The sequence below is a fragment of the Micromys minutus genome (genome assembly GCF_963924665.1).
Source record: "Micromys minutus genome assembly, chromosome: 4".
Taxonomy (NCBI): domain Eukaryota; kingdom Metazoa; phylum Chordata; class Mammalia; order Rodentia; family Muridae; genus Micromys; species Micromys minutus.
Genome location: NC_137973.1, coordinates 11,387,265 through 11,408,106, shown reverse-complemented (window position 1 = coordinate 11,408,106; position 20,842 = coordinate 11,387,265).

The window sequence follows — 20,842 nt, the reverse complement described above, 5'->3', positions numbered from 1 at the left end:
TACAAAGCTCAAGTGTAAGTGGATTAAAGATCTCCACATTAAACCAGATACACTGGAACTATTAGATGAGAAAGTAGGGAAAACCTTAGAACACATAGGCACAGGAGAAAATTTCCTGAACAAAACACCAATGGCTCAAGCTCTAAGGTCAAAGATTAACAAATGGGACTTAATGAGATTGCAAAGTTTCTGTAAGGCTAAGGACATCGTCAAGAAAACAAAACAGCAACCAACAGAATGGGAAAAGATCTTTACCAACACCACATCAGATAGAGGCCTAATATCCAAGGTGTACAAGGAACTCAAAAAGCTCGACACCAGAGAATCAAATAACCCTATTAAAAAATGGGGTACAGAGCTAAACAAATCATTTTCAGTTGAGGAACACCGAATGGCCGAGAAACATCTGAGGAAGTGCTCGACATCCTTAGCCATCAGGGAAATGCAAATCAAAACAACCCTAAGATTCCACCTCACACCAGTCAGATTGGCCAAGATCCAAAACTCAGATGACAGCAGATGCTGGCGAGGCTGCGGAGAAAGAGGAACACTTCTCCACTGTTGGTGGGGCTGCAAGCTAATACAATCACTCTGGAAATCTGTCTGGCGATACCTCAGAAAATTGGATATAGTACTACCTGAAGACCCAGCTATTCCACTTCTGGGCGTATACCCCAGAGACACTTTAATACACAACAAAGATATATGCACCACAATGTTCATAGTGGCTCTATTTATAATAGCCAGAAGCTGGAAGGAACCCAGATGTCCTTCAGAAGACGAATGGATACAAAAATTGTGGTACATATACACAATGGAATACTACTCAGCCACCAGAAACAATGACTTAACCAAATTCTTAAGAAAATGGCTGCATCTAGAGAAGATCATCCTGAGTGAGATAATCCAGTCACAAAAGAACAGACATAATATGCAGTCACTGATAGTGGGATGCTAACCCCAGAGGCTTGCACTCCCCCAGAAACAACTCACAGACTGTATGAAGTCCAAGAAATAAAGAAAACAAAAACTATACATATATTCACAAAACAAGAAGACTTTGACTATTTCCATGTTGCATTTTGTTTTGCATGTACTTTACGCTTATTGCAACTAGTACGTTTTCAATGCATACTGTCAAGCCCTTGAAAAAAATCAAGTACTGACTAAAAAACATATTCACATGGTTTTATGTAAAATTCATTTTAATGTCTGAAAAAACAGTACTGACAAAAATGTATAATTTTAAGCAAAAAATGTTTAAAATCTTTAAAAAAAATAATAAGCTGTTAGTCTTTTGTGTAGATGGAAATATCTCAAGAAACACTTCTTGTTATGATTAATAATTTGAGTCTTATTTGTAACAGATAAGAGACCAATGTATTTTCCATGTATTTTCATGTTAAAAAAAAATAAATCTTGTTTTGAAGACAAAAAAAAAAAAAAAAAAAAAAAAAGATCTAGTACAATTAAATGTCTGAATATTTTTTTCTATTTGATATGAGAACACAACTAATATTTATAAACAGAAGCACCAGACATTATCATCCAGCATGGCACAATGCCTTTAAACCTCATTCTGCAGCTACTTGTCCTGCATATTTTTTTTTTTTACTTATAAAATAGGAGGAATGATATATAGTGAATAAACTTGAGACATTCATTTCTAAACAAATTCTTCCTCGGGTTACCCATTTTATACTGACCAGGAAAGAACTGTGTGATCATGGTTGCTCTGAGGATGGCTTTAGAAGTTGGTGATTATAAAATGTCCTCAGGAAGAGTAAAGAGTAACTTGAGGTTTAAATAGATACTTTGAGAAAAATTTAAGATAGTGACTCCTCCCCCAGTTCCGCAAGGATCTAAACCCAACAGGAAATTCTACACCTCTGTCTTTAGTCTGCATTTGTCTTTCTGCATTTCTTTTACTTTTCTTTTTAATATTTGTTATATTTTTGTTATGGTGAGCAGTATACACACATGTGAATGAAGACAGTCAAGAAGAAGACATCAGATTCCCTGGATCTGGAGTTATAGGAGGTTCTGACCAGGGTTGAGTGTTGAAAATGAAACTCAGGTCATGTCCAAGAGCAGCAAGTGCTCTTGAACCATCTGAACCATCTCTCCAGCTCTATCTTTGCTACTTCTGAAAAATTGCAATGATAATTTATTGTCCTCCATCTTTCTCCTACACTCAACTTAAAATCTAAGTGTAGAAAAGCCACACAAGAAAGAACCATCTTCTCAGAAGATAGCAATACCTGTGAGATTGAGATCTCTCTGATGCTAAGAGATGAGAAATTGAACATTTTGTCTGACTGTTTTGCAGGACCAGACTGAACTTTCATACCTTAAAGTGAGATGATTAGTGGTCAGTGATGAGTGGAACCTCACCCTGCTTGATTATACTTACCAATTACCCTCATTCTAAAAATGAACTCCATTTCAGGACCCTATAGACCATACAAGTTTAAAAATGACTATTCCCATTCATCTTTCTCTCTGTCTTTCATGGTCACATTGAATAAATATGTTCTGCCTATTTTTACCATCATTTCTTTTCTTTATTTGGTTTATTGCTGCATGGCTAGCCTGGAGGAAGCCCGGGATTTTGGCTATTATCTCCAATAATCATAGAATATAAATTCAAATTATAAGAACAAAAACTAACTATATGTTTACAAAAAAGGATAGTATTTAAATGGGTTATGGAAAGTAAGAACAGTTCAGTTTCAGGGGGTCTTTGGGTTTTACTATAATTTCAATGTAGACCAGTTAGAATAATAACAAGGAAATTTATTTACAAGTACATTCTTATTGTACCTGCCGTGTGACAAAGAGAATAATGGAAAAGGCAGTCCTAGAAGAAGCAGAGAGGCTGATAACAGAGCTACTTACATTTTATAATCATTTGACTTTGAATGACAGTAGTATTGACTGTAAGATAAGAAAATGGAATATACTTTAGTCACGAAATCATCAAGCCTTTTAAATGTATTCTTATATCTGTTAGGAACACAATGATCATTTGAAAACCACTAGGAGTATACTTTAATTAAATCAGTATATTATAGGATCCTGAAATGAGAAAGGAAATGGAAGATGGAGAAGCTTAGTCAATAGAATAAAAATTTTCCTGATAGTATAATTCAAATGTGTGTTCTGCATGTGATTATTATGTAAATTACCTTTATAAAGTTTATATGTCTTATGATAAAATATTAAATATATTCTGATTATAGTTTCTTCCTGAATATCACTAGTCAACACCAAAGTAGACATGGATCTTTTCTAAATAACAAGGTATTATTGAAAAACAAAAATCAACACTGAATAACTTGTGTGTGGGAATGTGTGTGTTTAGTATTAGGAGTTGGACTCAGAACTTTGTGCATAAATACAAAAGTGCTCAATCATTAAGTTCTAATCACCTCACTAATTTAATGGCACATATTAACTGCTTGAAATTAGATTTATGATATTGTCCATTTTCATAGAACCACATCATAAATGTCACAGTTATTTTTTATTCTCACTGTCTTGACTCTTGTCTATTATCATCACAATTTCTCTTCTGTTTATTTTTAATTTCTTTTCCCTTTTCCTCCTTTCGTCTTTTGTATTTTATGACTTCCTTGCTTTCTTTCTTCTCCTTTCCTTTCACAGTTATTAATTTGAGACAAGGCCTCACTTTGTTTCCCAAGCTACCTTAAACTCACATTTATTTTGTGGTCTCAGTCTGTTAAATGCCAGAGTTACAGGTATAAGCCCCATTGCTCATCTTTGTGTAGTTTTTAAATGAAGTACTGCGCACTTTGTTAATTTGTAAAGTATCTCTGTTTCTCTTTCTAGGTTTTCTGACACCGAATAAAATTACTTGTTTCTAGCTGTACTCTTTCACACTTTTAAAATAGGATACTATTACACTGAGGTTCTCATTTGCATGAGTCCATCATCAAGGATGAGCCATTAGAAACCTATATTTGGATTTCTGGGATCCGGTTCTGTGTCTACAGGCTCACAAAATAAATATTTTGTATGCATCCAGAATAAAATATATGTCACAACATTATATTCAGATCCATACACAAAGAAAAATTTTAATTATTCTTTTTAAGGATTTTATTTTATTTCATTTTACTTATGTGTATGTGTGCATGTCTGTGAATATGTAGGTAATATGAATTCAGGTGCCTATAGAAACCAAAGAAAGACATATGTTTCCCAAAGCTGAACAATATAAATAGTTGGGTAGAGACTGGTGTAGGTACTGAGGACCAAACTCAGGTCCTCTGTAACAGCAGAGAGGATTTTAATTTCTGAGCCTGCTCTTTAGCCACAGAAATCACTCCTTTACAATCATTTATATATAGAAAACAGAATTATAAATGGAAACCAATGATTTAAAAATTAATAAGAATACAGTGTTTCATCAAATAAATATTAAATGATTCTAATTTCATTGTTGAAGCTTTCTTAAATATTATTTTGATTTTCCTCCACTAAAGGGTTGCAAAATTTGCCATAGTAAACTTACTAATCTATGCTTCAATTAAATGGCTTACTCCTAACTTGTGGATGTGAGTTAAGAACTTGACAAGGATTCAGAAACTAAAAGGCATTAAAAACACTATTTATGGCTCATTTGTAGACCCATTATAGAGAGAGATAGTAACAGTAGAATGAGGGTGGGTTATTTTAGTCTGCATTTTTTACAAATAAAAGGGCCTGAGAAAGATAACTTATAACCTGTCAGGCAAGCAAATACAATGTGAGCACCTGTGCTGTAAAACTTAGCAATCATGATTGCCCTCAGCAATCAATATGTAAGACTGTTACTCACTACATATCATTTGACTAACTTAATAAAGATTAGAAGGGAATATAATATGGCCCAGAGAAGGAAGGAGCAAAGTTAATGCATCATTTGATTTTTGTGAATTAAAAATATATGTCAAATGTTTTGAAAATTATAATTATACAAATGATTAAAGACAGATGATAGCAATTGCATGGTAAACATAGAAAAACAACAGAAATATATTTTGACATAACTGTGCATGAACTAAATTAAGATTAAATAATTTTAATATTCCATAGTACAGAACCAGAATTCCAAAATGTAGTACAAATGCACCAATCAGAGACAGCAAGACCATATAAAACCAGACATAACCAGATGGCTAGAGGCATGAGAAAGAACCTAAGCAACAGAAACCAAGGCTACTTAGCATCATCAGAACCCAGTTCTCCCATCACAACAAGTCCTGAATACTCCAACGCACTAGAAAAGCAAAATTTGGATTATAATCACATCTCATGATGGTGATGGAAGACTTTTAAAAGGACATAAATAACTTTATTTTAAAAATACAGGAGAACACAGGTAAACAGGTAAAAGCTCTTAAAGAGAAAACACAAAATTCCCTTGAAGAATTACAAGAAATCACAGTCAAACAGTTGAAGGAATTGAACAAAACCATCCAGAATATAAAAGTGGATATAGAACAATAAAGAACTCACAATGGGGACAACCCTGGAGATTAAAAAACCTAGGAAAGAGATCAGGAGTCATGGATTCAAGCATCACCAACAGAATACAGGGGATGGAAGAAAGAATCTCAGGGGCAGAAGATACCATAGAAAACATTGATACAACAGTTAGAGGTGAAACTCACAGAAGTTATAAACCAAATGGATTTAACAGACATCTATAGGACATTTCATCCTAGAACAAAAGAATATACCTTCTTCTCAGCATCTCATGATACCTTCTACAAAATTGGCCACATAATTGTTCACAACACATTTCTCAACAGATAACAGAATTTTAAAATATTCCCATGTAGACTATCAGATCACAATGGACAAAGAATGGTCCTTAATAACAACAAACACTACAGAAAGCTCACATACACATGAAAGCCGAGCAACACTCTACTCATTGATAACTTGATCAAATGATAAGTCAGAAATAAAGAAAAATATTAAAGACTTTTTAGAATTTAATGAAAATAAAGGCACAACATATCCAAACTCATGGGACACAATGAAAACAGTGCTAAAAAAACAAAATACAAAAAAACAAACAAACAAACAAACAAAAAACTGAAGAGAGCATACACTAGTAGCATGAAAGCACTAGAAGAAAAAGAAACAAACGCACCCAAGAGAAAATACAGCAGAAAATAATCAAACTCAGTTTTGAAATCAGCCAACTAGAAACAAAAAATTTAAAGCAAAATGTAAAGTTCCTTTATAAGGGTAGTTTCATTAACTTGAACATAGACCAAAGAAAGACTTTTAAAAAATTATTATTATCAGGAGTAAAGTAAAAGCAAAATCAATCAAAAATACTCACAGATATTTATACAATAAAAGACTTGAAGAATGAATAAGAACATTTATTTGTCCTTAAGTCAATGCTGATTTAATTCCCAGCAACCACATGATGGCTCACAACTGCAAGTAATTCTGTTTACAGAGTCTAACAGTCTTCTAGATCCTACCATCATCAAACAGGCATATGGTATACATATATACATCTCCTCCATAAAAACATAAAATTAAATATAGTTTTAATTACACTAAGTGTTAAAATTATCAGTGGAAGAAGCTGAAAGTTCTTTGAGGGAAAAGAGACATGGTTTAACATTACATCTTGATATCTAAATAACGCACAAATAAATGTATCATAAAAAATATAAATTAGGACATAGCTTATGTGGTACTTTCTGTGACTTTATAAGATGCCACACGTTTTATTTTAATAATTTCCTAGCTTCTATAGTTATAAAACCGGAGCTTATAGAAATTATCTACTGTAACATTTCTAAAAGAAAACCTACATAAATGTTCTTAAAAGACATTTAGTTTCCTTTTTATCATTTTTGCTGCCGTATTCATATTGGAGCCCATTAGGCAGAACTTGATAAACAACTCATTCCCTGAGCTTAGGAGACAGTACAATCCAATAATATTTTATTATGAACTATGTGTACAATACTGCACTAGCAAAGACAATCAATAGAACATAAAATACCCATGCAATAGATCAATGCAAATTCTAAAGTAGAAAAACAAATATTTCTCATGATATAGTTCTGGTGGGAAATGACAACTTTGGGCTTGAAAAAGCAGATTCTCTGTCTAGATCAATTAAATGACAAAGATAACGTACTTCTGCTTGTGTAAAGTTTGAAAAGAACAATTACTAAAACCAATCACAAAAGACTTTACAGCTGACATTTTCCTGTAATGAGTATACAAAATGTTTATTTTTTCCAAATCTTCTTGTAATATTTCTAAAAGTCATGATTGTTTAGTATTTACTGTGGAATTAAAAACACTGAAGCATCTCAGATCACATAATGTACTCAGTGAACAAATACCTTCAGCTAGACACTCTGAAAGTCATGACTGGAAGGTTTGTATGAAGTACTATTCTCAATGTATGAGAACGTTATATTTTGCATTAATTAATGACAAAATGACTTGTGGAAATCATCAAGTATATTTATAAACGTATTAATAAAATATTCCAATGAACAAACAAATGATAATGTGAGTCCAAAGACAAGGTCATAAAAGGAGAAAGAGTTGAAGATACAACAACCACTCAGAACATGCGTGAGATTTCTGCTTTGAGCCTGATAACTACATTTCTGATTTTCCCCTTCCTAGATAATTTTATGATAAGGAGTTTTCAAACATCCAATCAAGGCTTTTGATGAACAGTGCCTGTCTAAGAACCCAATGAAAATATACCTTTATAATCCAGTTTAATTCCAGGTTGTTAGGACATCTGTTTCAGAAATAGGGTTCTAAGACAAATAAAAAAAAAAAAAAAAAACAGAACAACAACAAAAAAGTGGCTCTGGCTACAGCATCAGAAAGACTACCTCAACATCTGACAAAGCAATTGATCATAGAAGAAAATTTTCTTTTCATTTTACTTTCTGTTTCTTTTTTAAATTGAAAAACTTTATTTTAAAAGACAAAGATAAATGTACAGATTTTAAGCATTTTTGCATAAAAGTATATGAATACGTTTTTGTCAATGGTTGGTGTTTTTAAAGGTTTGATAGTGTGCATTAAGATCTTACTAGTTACAATGAGCATAAAGTACATGTAAAACAAGATGTAACCTGGAATTTGTCAGTTTTCTTGGTGTGTAAAGATTAAGCATAATTGTTTTTTCTTTTCTTTTTATTTCTTTTCTTAAACTTCATATAGTCTGTGAGTTGTTTCTGGGATGTTTAGAGCTTTCTGGGGATAGTATCCAATTATCAGTGACTGCATATTATGTCTGGTTTATTGTGACTGGGTGATCTCACTCAGGATGATATTCTCTAGATGCATCCATTTTCTTAAGGATTTCATAAAGTCATTGTTTCTGATAGCTTAGTAGTACTCCATTGTGTAAATATACCACAATTTTTGTATCTATTCATTTACTGAAGGACATCTGGGTTCTTTTCAGCTCTGGCTATTATAAATAGACCTGCTATGAACATTGTGGTGCATGGGTCTTTGTTGTATATTGGAGTGCATCTGGGGTATATGCCCAAAAGTGGAATAACTGGGTCTTCAGGTAGTACTATGTCCAATTTTCTGAGGAATCACCAGACAGATTTCCAGATGGGGTTGTACCAGTTTACAACCCCACCAGCAGTGGAGAAGTTTTCCTCTTTCTCCGCATCCTCGCCAGCATCTGTTGTCATCTGAATTTTTGATCTTGGCCAATCTGACTGGTGTGAGGTAGAATCTCAGGGATGTTTTGATTTGCATTTCCCTGATGGGTAATGATGTTGAGCACTTCCTTAGATGCTTCTAAGTAAGACATTCAAAATTCCTCAATTGAGAAATTTTTGTTTAGCTCCGCACCCCATTTTAATAGGGTTGTTTTATTTCTTTTCATTGTATTTTGGGACCTCCAATCCAAGTACTGAAATATAGTTCAATTCATTCATAACAGATTTGTTTGTCCCAATTAAATTTTATGCTGAATCTTAGTTCTCAACACTGTTGTTTTTATGGGTGTGGTGCAAACTTCAAGACAATGTGACTGTTAAAAAAGGGTTGATGTACATTTATCTTTGTTTTTTTTTTTTTTTAAATAAAGTTGTTCAATTTATTTTAAAAAAAGTGTTGATGCACCAAAGTTATGGATAGGATACATAGAACCACAAGACAGGAGCCAAGACTGAAGAATAAGGAGTGGAAAGGAAAGATTGTCAATGGGTCTATAAAATGACAGAAAATTGTCATTACATATACAGTAATGTGCATTTCATAATCATACAAAAATATTTTGACAATCTCGATATAAAGAAATGTTTAACATGTGAAGGGAAACATCTGGTTGATGTCATCTTGGTTGATGACTGAGAAATTAAGGACGTTGGTTTTTTATACAAAAATACCCGCATTTAGTTCTGAGCATTCACATATCAACATAATATGTGTTGTAATTTTAGTTCCAGGGAATCCAGACCTTCCTTGTGGACTCTGCTCATATATAGATAAGATTCATACACACAGAAAAATAGTGATACACATAAAACAAAAGTAAATAATTATATTTAAAATATAAATAACTTGATTGACAAATATTTAATAATGCATGAATATATTAAGCTATTCTATTATACAACACACTGCTAGTATGTACACATAAAAATAGTATACACACATATATAAGCATGATGTAAAGCAAGGCAATCTCTGTCTTGCCTTTTGTATTTTTTCATAGTATCCTTGAACAAACAGATGGGATATATTTTGTATTTTATAGAGAAAAATAAAAATTATTGTTTTATTAGATGATTTGGTTTTAAAAATTCTGATATTCTGTGAGACTGTTTTCTAGCACATTCCTGTTTTTATTGGCAGGTAACTGCTGAGTAGAGATTAGACAGGGAGACTGAGCTTTCCATGAACAAAAAAAAAAAAAAAAAAAGATATGGTTAGACAACAATGATGGCCAACTGACAAAACTGCACCACACAATTCCTTTAATCAGACTCTATGAATTAGTCTGTATTTTTGTAGAGAAGAGTCTAAACATGAAATCTAAAGTCTTCCTTGGTTCTGGGAGGGATTTGTTCAGCTGCATGTCTGAACAAGGAAGCCAAGAGAAGCAGTAATTGGTGGTCATTGTTCTATGTTGGTATCATTCAATTTTCCTAGACTGTGCACAAGACATTGGAAATTGTAATTTCTCTCTCTCTCTCTCTCTCTCTCTCTCTCTCTCTCTCTCTGTTTGTGTGTGTGTGTGTGTGTGTGTGTGTGTGTGTGTGTCTGTGTGTGTAGTCTAAGAATGAGTTTTTGTTTCAGATTAAATGGATCCTTACAGGTTTGATATTTATAAGTTTTATTTTTTATAGAATGTGTGTCTTGAGATTGACCGTAAAACTATTTTCACCATATATTGTAATTTAGTAAGTCTGCCTGCAACATTTTCTAGCTCTAATCACCCTCCTTAATAAGTAATGCCATAGATAATGAATTTCTCTTATAGCCAGGATTTCTGTTTGCACTCTTAAAAGTAGATAAGAGACCAAGTTGGGCTCAAGAGGCATTGAAGAACTAGCACACTTTCATTTAAATTATTATCCATTTTATCTCCTTCACTTTGTTTCTATAAAACATTAATAAGCCTATAAGTCTAAGCTTTTATGTCATTGTAACTGTCCATGGGTTTTGGACTTTACAGGAGATTGACTCCAAATATGGCATTTTCTTGCTACAGGGAATGTACAAGTGAGAGGTAATAACTCATCTCTGCAAACTCTAATTATATAATAATTTATTCCAGAGCTTTGGCAGCTCATGTTTCAAGCACTATTAATAGAAAACTGTGCAAGTAGTGTAGGTGGTACTTTCAGTTTAGTAGTGCTCTAGTTAATTTTGTTAATTTAGAAAGTACTTTTAAGACTCATCTTTGCAAAGCTGATAAAATTGTGAAGATAGGAAGCACTTATCTGCTTCTCTCATAGCCTCCCAAATTACACCCGTATCAACAGTCTGGCTAATCTTCTTATGTGCCTTATTAGAAGGTGTGGTTTTGTTAACAGTGTTGTGTCACCATAGCTTTGATGTTTCAAAAGCCCAGAATATTCCAGGTTACTTTTCTCTGCCTCATGGTTGTGAATTAAAATGTGAGCTCTCAAACACCAGCTAACAATCACAAGTCCATTGTTTTTGATTGTTGTATTGTTTCAGACAAATATAATTATCGTATGTGATCTCCAAATGATCATAACATATTCATAATTCTGGCAGATATGATTTAACAATAATGTAGTTTAAAACATGTCCACATCATCTCCAAATTTTGTATTATTCAAGAAAGTGAGTACTCTCTTGAAATGATCTCCTAATTTTTTGAAATTTTGTATTTCAATTTATTTTTTTTATTTTAGTAATTTATTTAGTATATCCTAATTTTTTAAAAATACTTTGTGTCCTAACTTCAAAAAAATGTGTAATATGATTGTATTTTCTATTTTTTAAATCCCTTAAGTCGAATTTATTTTCTTTCTTACTCAAATAGCTAGTATATTTCAATTATACAGTTATATATTTTAGGGTCCAAGTTGAAATCGTCATAAATAATCATGCCCAATACTTATCTGTGAGCAGTAATCATTTTTTAAAGATACTTAATAATAACATATAATAATGGAACAGACTATACATTACTTCAAAAGAAAACAATTGAAGAATAGCTAGTAATGGTCAAATCAAAGCAAACCAATAGCTGGGTAAATACTCCAAAACTTGTAGTAATATGGCAAAGCTTGTAAGGGCTTATAGACCTTCTACCTCTATGGCGTGAATTATATATGATTTTATTTTTAGGCTGGCTCTACTTGCCTTTTGTGGAATTCCTTGAAGACATTCTCTGTACCTGCCTGCTTCAATTTTCTGGAATTTCTATTGCATCTACAGGTCACCTGTAAAAGATTATGTATAGCTCCTTTAGGATGTGTATTTGCAACAAGGACTCAGGACTCACATACAAGGCCTGGGTTATTTACTTATAAATTTATAAGTTCATAGACCTGAAAGTTTTGTAATCTAAATATCTAAAAAATATTTAGATTCATCATCACTTGAATTATGTTGAAGTTTTTCATGAGCTTAGATAGTAATCAGGTTATAAATATTGTATTGAGTTAACTCCCTTCTTCTCTTAAAGTGGATGGAACTTGTATTTTTCCTAATATGCCATGAGGCATGTCTCTAATTTCTTAGTGTGTGCATATATGTATACATATATGTGTGTGTGTGTGTGTGTGTGTGTGTGTGTGTGTGTGTGTGTGTGTGTGTGTGTGTTAAGTACAGCAGACTCACAGGAAGTAAACTTCCTGTGGGAGGCTGTAAACTATAAATTCTGTATACAGTTAACTTTCTTCATCCAGCTAGACTCCACTTACTGAAAATTTCTCCACCTGGGGACCAAGTGTTCAAACACACCTCCTATGTATTAATTCATGCTGAAACCACAACAGAATCACTCTCTCCAAACAAGTTGACCATCATGTTCTTCTAATTTTATAATCTCTTACAACAACTCAAGCAATGGGATGGGACTTGCTTGGAATGAAGAAGGAGAACTTCACCAATCTTTTGTTTGCTCAATAATCTCAAATATGTTTTTCTAAGACACTATATAAATATATAATTATATATATACATATATATAAATTTACTTTTTTATTGAAGAACTTTATTTAAAAAAAACAAAGATAAATGTACAGATTTTAAGAATTTTTAATAACAGTATACAAATATATTTTTGTCATTGCTTGGCTTTTTTTTAAGGTTTGATAGTGTGCATTAAGATATAACTAGTTAAAATGAGCATAAAGTACATGTAAAACAGGATGTAACCTAGAATTAGTCAAAGTTTTCTTGGTGTGTAAGGAGTAAACATGATGGTTTTTTTCTTTCTTCTTTTTTTTTTTTTGTTTCTGGAACTTCACACAGTCTGTGAGTTGTTTCTAGGGTATTCAGAGCTTTCTGGGGTTAGTATCCAATTATCAGTGACTGCATATTATGTCTGTTCTTTTGTGACTGGGTTATCTGACTCAGGATGATATTCTCTAGATGCATCCATTTTCTTAAGAATTTCATAAAGTCATTGTTTCTGCTAGGTGAGTAGTACTCCACCGTGTAAATGTACCACAATTTTTGTATCCATTCATCTTCTGAAGGATATCTGGGTTCTTTCCACCTTCTGGCTATTATAAATAGAGCTGCTATGAACAGTGTGGTGCATGTGCCTTTGTTGTATGTTGGAGTGTCTCTGGGGTAAATGCCAAGATGTAGAATAACTGGGTCTTCAAGTAGTAGTATGTCCGATTTTCTGAGGAATTGCCAGACTGATTTCCAGAGGGGTTGTAACAGTTTACAACCCCACCAACATTGAAGAAATGTTCCTCTTTCTCTACATCCTCGTAAGCATCTGCTGTCATCTGAAATTTTGGTCTTGGCCAATCTGACTGGTGTGAGGTGAAATCTCAGGGTTGATTTGATTTGCATTTCCCCGATGGCTAATGATGTCGAGCACTTCTTTAGATGCTTCTCAGCCATTCGATATTCCTCAATTGAGAACTTTTTGTTTAGCTCTGCATCCCATTTTTTAGTAGGGTTGTTTGATTCTCTGTTGTCTAGCTTCTTGAGGTCTTTGTATACCATGGATATTAAGCCTCTTTCAGATTTGGGGTTGGTAAAGATTTTCTCCCAGTCTGTTGGCTGCTGTTTTGTTTTCTTGACAGTGTCCTTATCCTTACAGAAACTTTGCAATCTCATTAAGTCCCATTTGACAATCTTTGACCTTAGAGCATGACCCATTTGTGTTCTGTTGACAATGTGCCTATGTGTTCTAAGCCTTCTCTACTTTCTCATCTAATAGTTTCAGTGTACTTGGTTTAATGTGGAGACCTATGATCCACTTGCACTTGAGCTTTGTACAAGAAGATAAGAAATGGTCTACATTCATTCTTGTACATGCTGAGTGCCAGTAAGGGCCAACACCACTTGTTGAAGAAACTGTCTTTTTCCATTGAATATTTACAGCTCCTTTGTCAAAAATTACTTGACCATATATATGAGAGCTCATTTCAGGATCTTCTACTCTATTCCATTGATCCAAATGCCTATTTCTATACCAGTAGCATGCAGTTTTTAGCACAATTGCCTTGTAATATAGCTTGAGGTCAGGGATGGTGATTCCCTCAGATGTTTTCTTGCTTTTGAGGATGGATTTTGCTATTCTAGTTCTTGGTTATTCCAGACGAAATTACATATTGCTCTTTCAAACTCAATGAAGAATTGGGTTGGTATTTTTAAGGGGATTGCATTGGATCTGTAGATTGCTTTTGGTATGATGGCCATTTTTACAACATTTATCCTTCCAATCCATGAGCATGGGAGATCTTTACGTTTTCTGAGATCTTCCTCGATTTCCTTCTTTAGATATTTGATGTTCTTCTCATACATGTCCTTCTCTTGCTTAGTCAGAGTTACACCAAGGTATTTCATAGTTTTTTGTGACTATTGTAAAGGGTACCTTCTCCCTAATTTCTTTCTGCGCATGTTTTTCCTTTGATTATAGGAAGTCTACTGATTTGTGTGAGTTAATTTTATATCTAGCCACTTTGCTTAAGTTGTTTATCAGTTGTAGGAGTTTTCTGGTGGAATTTGTGGGGTCCCTTAAGTACACTATCATGTCATCTGCAAATAGTGATGTTTCTACTTCTTCCTTTCCAATTTTTATACCTTTAATTTCATTTTGCTGTCTAATAGCTCCAACCAGGCTTCCAGTATTATGTTGAATATTTAGGGAGAGAATGGGCAGCCTTGTTAAGTCCCTGATTTTAGTGGAATTGCTTCAGGTTTTCTACTGTTAACTTTGATGTTGACTGTTGGTTTGCTGTATATTGCTTTTATTATGTTTAGGTATGGGCTTTGATTTCCTTTTTTTAAAGACTTTTATCATGAAGGGGTGTTGAATTTTGGCAAATGCTTTCTCAGCATCTACTGAGATGACCATCTGGGTTTTTTTTTTTTTTTTTTTTTTTGAGTTTCTTTATATCTGGATTACATTGATAGATTTCTGTATGTTAAACCATCCCTGCATCCCAGGGATGAAGCCTACTTGATCATGGTGAATTATCGTTTTGATGTGTTATTGGATTCGGTTTGCAAGGATTTTGTTGAGTATTTTTGCATCAACGTTCATTAGTGAGATTGGTCTGAAGTTCTCTTTCCTTGTAGGGTCTTTGTGTGGTTTAGCAATGAGGGTTATTTTAACCTCACAAAATGAGTTAGTGTTCCATCTGATTCTATTTTGTGGAATAATTTGGAGAATATTGGTATTAGGTCATCAATAAATGTCTGATAAAATTCTGTACTGAACCTGTCTGGACCTGAGCTATTTTTGGTTATGAGGCTTTTGATGACTACTTCTATTACATTAGGCGATATGGGATTATTTAGATGGTTTACCTGGTCTTTGTATAATTTTAGTATCTGGTATCTTTCTAGGAATTCATCCATTTCCACCAAACTTCCATTCTTTTTTGAGTATAGGCTTTTGTAGTAGGATCTGATGATTTCTTGAATTTCCTCAGTTTCAGTTATTATGTCTCCATTTTCATATCTGATTTTGTTAATTTGGATACTCTCTCTTTTCCCTCTAGTTGGTCTGTTTAAGGGTTTATCAATCTTGTTAACTTTCTCAAAAAACCAGCTCTTGGTTTTGTTGATTCTTTAAATGTTCGTTTTTGTTTCTATTTGGTGTAATTCTGCTCAAGGTTTGATTGGTTTTTCTGCAGTCTACTTCTCTTTGGTTTATCTGCTTTCTTTTGTTCTAGAGCTTTCAACTGTCCTGTCAAGTTCCTGGTGTATGCTTTACCAGTTTTTTTTTGGAAGCACTCAGAGCTATGAGTTTTCCTCTCAGTACTGCTTTCATTGCATCCCATAAGTTTGGGTAGTTGCGTTTTTGTTTTCATTGAATTCTAGAAAATCCTTAATTTTTTTTCTTTATTTCTTCTTGACCCTGCTATCATTTAATAGAGCATTGTTTAGTTTCCTTGTGTATATGGGCTTTTTGTTGTCTATGTTATTATTAAAGACCAGCCTTAGACCATGGTGATCTGAAAGGATGAATGGAAGTATTTCAATCATCTTATATCTATTTAGTCTCATTTTGTGACCAATTATGTGGTCAATTTTCGAAGAGGTGCCGTGAGGTTCTGAGAAGAAGGTGTATTCTTTTGTTTTAGGATGATATATTCTGTAGATATATATTAATTTCAGTTGGTTCATAGTCTCTGCTAGTTTTACAATGTCCATGTTCAGTTTTTGTTTCCATGATCTGTCCATTGGTGAGAGTGGGGTGTTGATGTATCCGACTGTTATTGTGTAAGGTGCAATGTATTTTTTGAGGTTTAATAGGGTTTCTTTTATGAATATCGGTACTTTTGTATTTTGGAGCATATATGGTAAGGATTGAGAGTTCCTCCTGACAAATTTCCCCTTTAATGTATAAAACGTGTCCTTCCTTATCTTTTTTGATAACTTTTGGTTGGAGGTTTACTTTATTTGTTATTAGATTGGCCACTCCAGCTTGCTTCTTGGGGCCATTTGCTTCGAAGGTTTTTTCTCAACATTTTACTCTGAGATAGTGTCTGTCTTTGTCTCTGAGTTGAGATTCTTGTATGCAGCAAAATGCTGGGTTTTGTTTATGTATCCAGTCTGATAGCCTATGTCTCTTTATTGGGGAATTGAGTCCATTTATGTTAACAGATATTAAGGAATAGTAGTTGCCTTTTCTGATATTTTTGATTTTGGAAGTTGAATTGTGCCTGTATGTCTTTCTTCTTTTGGTTTTCTTGCTTAGGTGTTTTTTTTTTTTTTTTTTTGGTTTTTTTTTTTTTTTTTTTTGGTTTTTTTTTTTTTTTTTTTTTTTTACTAGAAAGTAGTTCCCGTTTATGTATTGGGTTTTCCACTTATCATTTGTTGTAGTGATGGGTTTGTGTCAGATATTGTGTAAATTTAGTTTTGTCTTGGAATATCTTATTCTCTCCATCTATGGTGATTTAGAGTTTTGCTGGGTTTAGCAGCTTGGGCTGGCACTTGTGCTCTCTTAGGGTCTGCATGATGTCCTTCTAGGCTCTTCTTGCTTTCAGAGTCTCTGTTGAGAGGTCGGGTGTGATTCTGATTGGTCTGCCTTTATATGTCACCTGACCTTTTCCCCTTACTGCTTTTAGTATTCTTTCTTTGCTTAAGGCACTTGGCATTTTGACTATTATGTGCTGGGAGGAATTTTTTTTCTGGTCCAACCTATTTTGAGTTCTGAAGGCTTCTTTTATGCTCCTGGTCATCTCATTCTTAGATTCACAAGCAGGTATTTCATATTGTTTGTGACTATTGTGAAGGGTACCTTTTCCCTAATTTGTTTCTCTGCATGTTTGTCTTTTGAGTAGAGGAAGGCTACTGATTTGTTTGAGTTAATTTTATATCCAGCCACTTTGCTGAACTTGTTTATCAGCTGTAGGATTTCTCTGATGGAATTATGGGTCACTTATATACAATATCGTGTCCTTTGGAAATAGTGATGTTTTATTTCTTCCTTTCCAAATTGTAGCCCTTTAATTTCTTTTGCTGTCTAATTGTTCCAACCAGGACTTCAAGTACTATATTGAATAGGTAGAGGTAGAGTGGGCAGCCTTGTCTAATGCCTGGTTTTAGTGGCATTACTTCAAGTTTCTCACCATTAAGTTTGATGTTGCTGTATATAGCTTTCATTATGTTTAGGTATGGGCCTTGGATTCCTGTTCTTTCCAAGACTTTAAACATGAAGAGGTATTGAATTTTATCAAATGCTTTCTCAGCATCTAGTAAGATGACCATGTGGTTTTTTTCCTTTGAGTTTGTATATATGGTGGATTACAATGATGGATTTCAGTATATTAAACCACTCTGGAAATCAGTCTGGCGATTCCTCAGAAAATTGGACATAGTACTACCTGTAGACCCAGTTATTATACTTCTGGGCATATACACCAGAGACACTCCAACACACAACAAAGACACATGCACCAAATGTTATAGCAGCTCTATTTATAATAACCAGAACCTTGAAAGAATGATGTCCTTTAGTAGATGCATGGATACAAGAATTGTGGTACATTTATAGAACAGAGTACTACTCACCTAGCAGAAACAATGACTTTATGAAATTCTTAAGAAAATGGATGCATTGAGAGAATATCATCTTGAGTGAGATAACCCAGTCACAAAAGAACAGACATAATATGCAGTCACTGATATTGGGATACTAACAACAGAAAGCTCTGAATACCCCAGAAACAACTCCTAGACTGTGTGAAGTTCAAGAAGAAAAATAAAGAAAAGAAAAAAACATTATATTTATTCCTTACACACCAAGAAAACTTTGACTAATTCTAGGTTACGTCCTGTTTTATGTTCTTTATGTTTATTGTAACTAGTAAGATATTAATGCACATGATCAAACCTTAAAAAAAAAGCCAAGCACTGACAACAATGTATTCATATACTTTTATGCAAAAATGCTTAAAATTTGTACATTTATCTTTGTCTTTTAAAATAAAGTTCTTCAATAAAAAAATTCTAAAAATCATCATCCCTGACATCAATCTGTATTACAGATCAATTGTGATTAAAATCCTCTTGATACTGGTACAAAGACAGGCAGGTAGGTGGGTAGATTAATGGAATAGACTCAATGGCCCAGAAATGAATCCACACACCTACTGTCATTTGATCTCAAGAAAGGAGCTAAACACCATTCAATGGAAAAGAAGAGCCTTTTCAACAAAGCTCAAGTCCAATTGGACCAAAGTCCAAAACCACTTAAATTTTGCTAATTCACCCATGAGTTCAACAATTCTTTAATAAATTGATGAGATTTATGCTTCTTTTATTCATCTGCCTCTTAAGAATAATACAAATTGGTATATCAAGTATCCCCAAACATTTAATAAGTGAACCTTTGAGGACAATTTATCTGAACTGTAAAATAGACAGTAGAACATTTTGGGACCACAGACATGATTCAAGATGTGGTTGCAATCTCTGGCCAGTGCCACAGGAAGATTGGCCACATCACCATCAGGACTCATGGCCTGCCAAGGAGAACTGAGAACCCAGGGGAGACTCAGGAGTGCTCTCTCCACTGAGCCTACAGGTGAGTCCAGGCTCTCTTTTCACTGGTTGTCTGGGGACTCTCAGGGAGCAGGGATTACAGTGCAGTCTGAGATTGGACTGGCCTGGCCTCCAACTCAGCCCAGATCCATAGGAAGATAAGACACACTGCCATCAGGACTCCTGGCCTGCCTGCAGAGAACTAAACTCCCAGGGAAGACACAGGAACACTCTTTTTATAGAGCCCACAGACTCAATCTACATGCAGAGCTAAAGCTTGACCATAACCATCAGATCTCACTGACTACCCACAGAGAGCTGAACACCGATTTGAACTGGCAGTCTGCCCACAGTTTGCTGAACACCTGTAAGACCCTCAGGAGGACTCTCACTCCTGAGTGCAGGGGTGAGTCCACGTTCACTACCCAGTGTCCTCCAGATAGAGGCTCCACCTGAACTCACAGTGTGCAGGAGGTAGTAATGCCTGGAAGCACACACTTCCTGCCCAAGGCCAGACCTGACCCAGTTTCATCAGAACTGGAAATCTACCTGTAGTTTGCTCTAAACATGGAAAAGCCTCAGAAGGAATCTTACTACTGAGCACAGGGGCGAGTACACATTCTCTTCCCACTGTCTATCCTGGGAGTGACCGCCCTGAACTCTTAGGTTCCATGCTGCATGGAAACAGACACTTTTGGCCCAAGTTCAGAGATGACCCAGTTGCATCAGGACTGGGCACTGCCTTTGGAACTCATAGCCTACCCAGAGAGCCTAATACCCAAGAACAATCTCCCTCTGGAGACCACTGTCCCACAGACTGACAGGAGAGAAAAGTTCCAGTAAGAGACAAGAAGATCACCTATCATCACCAATAACAAGATGGCAAGAGGAAAGCACAAGAATCTAAGAAACAGAAACCAAGACAACCTGGCTACATGAGAACCCAATTCTCCCAACATGGCAAATAGTAGATATCCTGACTCACCAGAAAAACAAGATTTAGACTTAAAATAATATTTCATGACAATGATGGAGATCCTTGAGAAGTGCATACATAGCACACATAAAGTACAGGAAAGCCAAGAGAACACACACAAACAAGTTGAAGCCCTTAAAGAGGATACACAAAACACACACACACACACACACACACACACACACACAGAGAGAGAGAGAGAGAGAGAGAGAGAGAACCACTTAAAAAGCTAAAGAAAAGCACAAAGAGGTGAACACACTGAAAACAGAAATCAAAACAATGAAGAAATCACAAAAGGAGAAAACCCTGAAGTTGGAAAACTTAGGAAAGACTTCAGCAATCATAGATGCTAGCATCAACAACAGAATACAAGAGATAGAAGAGAGAATCTCAGGAGAAGATACCATAAAAATTATTGACACAGCAGATGGAGATAATGTAAAATCAAGAAGATTCTAACCCAAAACTTCCAGGAAATCCAGGGTATAATGAGAAGACCAAACCCAATAATAATAGGTGTAGAAGAGAGCAAAGAGTCCCAACTGAAAGGCCCAGTAAATATCTTCAACATAATTGTAGAACCAAATAGATTGGACTAGAAAAGAAATTCTTCCTAACATATAATAGTCAAAATAACAAATGTCCAAAACAAACAAAGAATAC